Consider the following 6,126-nt stretch of genomic DNA (forward strand, 5'->3'; position numbering starts at 1 on the left):
GCAGTTTAATGTACATTGTACACGGTGGTTCTTACTCATTGTAGTTTATTTCAAGTATTCTACTTTTACCAAAATAAGAATTTATTTGACCGTAAAAGTAAAAAATGTATATTACTTGTCAGTTATTCACTTAAATTATACATAATATTTTTGATAATGAAAGATGGTATCTGATAAATAATTTTGTGATAGGGGTCCTGCAAAAATGTTTGTTTTAATCCTATATTTTACAACTAGTATAAATCAAATTTTTTTAGATACATTTTTTATCCAGTAACTTAAAATACAATTACAAAAGTTTTTAAACTTTCTTGCAACTAAGTTCAAAGATTTTTCTGGTTAAAGATTTCTATAGTTATGCTTAACTTAGGTGCCTCGTTGTGTGAAAATATGCTTAATCTCCATGAATATCTTATTAGTCAAATGTCGTGTAGTAGTAATCTTGAAGAATTTACTTAATTTTATTCATTAAGTCTATGCGAAAAGACCTATAGGTCTTTAATATCATGGCCAGTTTTATTATTTTATTGGTAAAATTAAATAAACTAGCACTCGAAAATACCTCGAAGATCAATAGTTTTTAATAAAGCTGTTGGAGTATTAAAGTTTAAAAATATATGGTTGACCTCGCCTAGTTATATTAAAGTAACTAAAAACTAGTTGAATGAAAGTTTAAACCAGAATAAAATTGAATACTTAATTCAGGGTTGCCATTTTACCTAGAATTTGACAATTTAGGCAAAATAAACCTGGAATTTTGATTAAAAATAACTAAAAAAAACCTGGAATTTTAACAATTTTCACATGTTTAGTAGTAAAATTTCGATTTGACTCAAAAAATCAAGCATTATAAAAAAAAATTAGTCGTCATCAAGTTTTCTTATTAAAAAAAATATTTAGAGTAACTTTACAGTATCTTTTCAATGTTTTTGTACTAATTAACACATTTTCTTACCTTAACTTAAAACTAAAAATAGACCCAAAAATGTGTACTTTTAAAAACCTGGAAAAATCGAGTGGCAACCTTGTTAATTTAAAATCATCTATCTAATTTACTGAAATACTTTTAATTCCATAAAGAATTAATTGCTGCTAGTCGAAATGTTAAGAATCAGTTTTCATATAGATCAGGAGTCGGCAGGCAGTTGGTGCTCGCGGGCCAAATTTTAATTTTTTAAATTCTTCGCGGGCCGCAGTTTTAGTAAAATATGAATAATTTATTGGTTTTAATTTTAGTCACACCAGAAAACGTTTTACTTTTAATCATTTATTAATTTAAATGACTTGTAGCTACACATAGAATGCCTATTTATATTATAAATTTTTATAGGAATAAAATCTATAACAAGTAATATAAACAAGTCTTAATAAAAATTTTGCATTCTTAATAAACTAAACTTAATATTTTAATTTTTTTACTTACAACCTAACTCTCTATAAAAACCGATCTTGGAAAACATTTATGGGTCACTTTTATACATTTTTTGTAATTAGAAGCATCTATTCAAATTTTTGAAAGGTTAATTAAAAAAAAATGTTTGCGTCTTAAATAGTTTGCACTCTCTAAAATTTTAAGAATTACTTAAATAAATTTCGTTTGTATTGTAGATAAGCTAAATGAAATTTTTAGATAATAATAGATGCTGGAATATTTTTATAGTTTACCTTATAACTAATTAATTAGTCTTTTACATGGCTGCTACTTTAAAAGCAAAAATGTCTAAGTAATATCAAACCAGCCTAAGTTTATTAAAAATTGAAAAAGCCAAAAAATTATTTTAACAAAGCTTTAATACTTAACTAATATATCATCATTATAAAAAAGTACAATATGTAGAAAACATAATTACAATTAGTAAACTACATAACAACTATTCTGAGAATTCGAATATTTATTTAAAGTGTTAAAAAGAAAAATTTAACACATACTTGAGTTTTTTTTTTTAATGTCTTAAACAGGTTTGACCGAGTCTGACTCTTTGAAACTAGACTGTATGTTTGGCAACCGTGTTTGAAATAAAGTTCACAAAATAAAGAAACATCGAAGTTTATTAACATTGAATTAAATATAAACTATAAAAATTATCATTAGTCAGCTTGAATGCTTAATAAAGTTTTTTAGATATTTTTAACAAATGTATAGAAATTTATTAAGCCCTTAATGAAGTAGAAAAGTTAGTATTGGTTAGTTAATATAGTATTGGAACTAAACCTATAAACTCTCCTAAATGTCAAAATTAATAAAAACACCTCTAATAAAAAATTCTCAGATTAGCAATATCTGTTGTATCAATGCTCTCACGTTAACAGAATGATTAATTTCCTAATTTGTTTAATGCAGCTTTATAATCTTCAGACATTTCCTAAAAGGACTTCTTGTTGTCATTAAAGAAATAAACAAAAGTATTTTACTACCGCCAACACAAATTCTTTAAACAATTCTAAACGGTATCTATTTTTAATGGGTGGGTGTCACTTTTGCACGAGCGTCACTTTTGCACGAGCGTCACTTTTGCACGAAGGGTCACTTTTGCACGAGGGGACACATTTGCACGTCGACTCTTTTGCACGAGTGTCACTTTAGCACGAGGGGACACTTTTACACGGCGTCACTTTTGCACGAGGGGACACTTTTGCACGGCGACTCTATTGCACGAGGGGACACTTTTGCACGGCGACACTTTTGCACGGAGGGTCACTTTTGCACGAAGGGACACTTTTGCACGGCGACTCTATTGCACGGAGGGTCAATTTTGCACGAGGTGACACTTTTGCACGGCGACATTTTTTCACGATGACAGTTTTTTACGGCAGCATTGTTGCACAACGTCACATTTTTACGATGAAATTTTTGCACAGCGACATTTTGGCACGATGACTTTTTCGCAAAGAAAATCAATTTTGCATGCAGGCTGATTAAAAGTTTTTAGCTACTACCAAGTCTGTAACAGAAAAATAAACTGAAAACTAAAATTTTATAATATACCTATATTAAAGGCAAAAAATAAAAGATTAAAAATCTTAAACAGTAAAAGTTAATGTTAGAAACAAACTAACAAAATAATAAAATAATATTATTTATAAAAGATTCGTACCAGGGACAATAAAGTTAATTTATCTAGAAACTAGATTAAAAAATACTCTAAGTGTAAGTAAGTTGTTCTAGTTTATTTTGAATTTTAATATATTAATCAACAACTATGCCTTTTTATATATTTTACTATACGGTTAAAAGTTTATTGTTCATATGATGAACCTAGGCATCAAAACCTAGACCACTTAAACTGGAAGACACATGAAGAAAAAATAAAATAACACATATAGTTTATTGTTCATATGATGAACCTAGGCATCAAAACCTAGACCACTTAAACTGGAAGACACATGAAGAAAAAATAAAATAACACATATAGTTTATTTATTATAACAAAGATAAAAACATAATTTGATATAAAATTTATAGGATAACATTAAAAGAAAAATTTAAACCACAAACTTATATTTATTTACGCTTTGATGTAGAACGAACAACATCAAGTATTTAAATGCAGTGACTAACAACAAAATCAAAAACCTAACGCTCTAAGGACATTAACGTTAGGCTCTTATTGGTTTATTTCATGATCATGGAATGCTAGTGTAAGCATCTCTTGATACTTTTGATGAACATAAGTTCAAACTTCGAAATGATTTTGCTCAGTGGGCCACATTTACATGCTCGTGGGCCGCAAAATTTTCTTTCGCGGGCCGAATTCCATTCAAAAGAAAAAACGTGCTCGCGGGCCGCAGATTTACCTTTCAAGGGCCGCATTCGGCCCGCGGGCCGCAGTTTGCCGACCCCCTATATTATAGATCAACAACAATTTGCTACTTTAAATTTGTTTTTTAGAGCTATTAAAAAAAAAACTGGTTAATAGTATTTTAACTGGCTAATAACTTTTAAGAGAATTTCAATTTATTTACATGTTGTCTAGTTTAAAATAACAAAATTTTGAACTGTCCTGTGTTTTGCAAAAATTCTTAAACTTGCTGCATATAAACGAACAAAGACTTTTTTGGTCACTAGAAAATAAAATTTTGTATAAAAGCTAATTCGATAGTTATTTTTTATAAAGTGTATATTTAAAATTTATTTAAAAAATTGAAGTAATAATAAAAAAATATTATGACCTATAAAACATTTCTATAAAAGAATAATGTAGTGAGACTTTATTTTGTGCAATTTATTAAATGTTTATAATTTACTGTTGTTATTTAAACCTATAAAAATGTGTACAAAAGTAATATTTGATATCGAAAAATTAAAAATTTAAAAACAGTAGTTTAAAGACACAATAACTTAAAAAAAGTGATTTTTCCTGGGCACACATTTAAATAAAATATCGATAGCTTTAATTATAATAAGGCAATTTTACTGATAGAAAAATTACAGATTAGACGTATAACTGTTAAAAAATTAAAACTTTGGTAGCTTTTAAATATCTTTATGTTTTACCTAATTACTAAATACATTACCTAGACGAGGTACAGGCTAGATGTGACAGTCTTTTGTACATGACAGTTCGAATTTATTCGATGTTTGTCATTTTGTTTTGTAAACTTATACTAAAACAGACTTTAACTTGTCTAACCACCATATAACAATACAATCATGATAGTAGCTTAATTTTTATCATAATTAAGCATGTTCATTCTTATCAATTTTTAGTATTAAGTAAATAATTTTACAAATAAAATAAATGCGGATAGCTATTTTACATGTTCTATACGAACCAACGTAATCTAGACAAAGCTCTAAAACTTTAAATAAATATGCGTTTTTAAACAATCAACGAAAAGTTTTTTGTACACTAAGGTGTTCACTGCGTGTCTAAAAATTAAAAATATTCTAGAACTCTGTTTAGTTTTGAGAATAAAAAATGTCAAAAATATTCGCCGTGCTGTTAGAAAATTAGAACTAACAACATTTAAAGTTTTATTTTATCAAAAATTTTAATAAAGACAAAAGCAGTAATTTTTTCACAGTACTCTGAAATATTAAAAAAGTTCCACTTTTAATTTACTTCAGGTTATACTCATTATACTCATTTTTAAATATTTTTTAGACATAAAAATTTATTACAATTTTATTTTATAGAAAAAAGTATTAACTACAAGTATTAATTGACAGTTGATACATTACATAAAGCAAAATGAATAAATTGTTAATGATTTTCATTAATGAACTACCATATCCGGCCGGATACTGCCTTTTTAGATACGGGTCCTGTCGTATCTCAATTTGAAAAATATATCCGAAATCGGCTGGATCTTGGTTTGAAAAAATATTCGTTCCGGTAGACTACTAGCTAAAATACTAAATTAAAGCAACTAATTTTAATTTTTTTTTTTCATTAATTTATCGTATGTTACGAATAGTTTTAAAAAAACTTTAAACCTTTTAAAAGCCAATTTTTAAATATGATAGAAAACTATTAATCTTTATGTTTTATAGAAAGATATAAAATAATTTCACAGTAATGATGAAAGTTCGATACATAACAATAAACTATTTCAAAATATTTTTGAAGTTTATTGTCCTGGATAAGACGTTAAAAGGTATCCGTGGTTTGCAACTCGATAACCGAAATGTTTTTCATGCACCAGGTCTTAGAACCAAATATTGTGAGCGCTTTTTGTCGTTCAATAAAAAATATATTGATAAAGAAATTAAGTTACTATGTTTTACCTCTCCAAATTTTTAAATTTGCTTTTTATCTGAATATGAACGAATACAATTTTGCGAAGACTTGTAGAGATCACAAGTTTAAAGTAAATATATATATGTTCAAGTTTTATAATAGCATTAAACGTTTATATTAGATAAACTGTTAATAACGTAAACTTAGCAGACATGCTTTATAATTTTAACGGTGTTTTGTTAAGGTATTTGTTTGATTGACCAGTTTTTGGGAAATTTTTAGTTAAACCAGGAAAAATTGGAGCTGCTTAACTTTTTTTTCATATATTTAGTACAAATTGTTATCTTTCAAAATATATTCGTAAACATAGTTATGATATAATATAAATAATAAAAACAAAATATACAGTATCCTTCTTTTATTACACTGACATATGTTTCTGTGT

This window comes from Thalia democratica, chromosome 4 (assembly GCF_965202585.1).
Source record: "Thalia democratica chromosome 4, ktThaDemo2.hap1.1, whole genome shotgun sequence".
Taxonomy (NCBI): Eukaryota; Metazoa; Chordata; class Thaliacea; order Salpida; family Salpidae; genus Thalia; species Thalia democratica.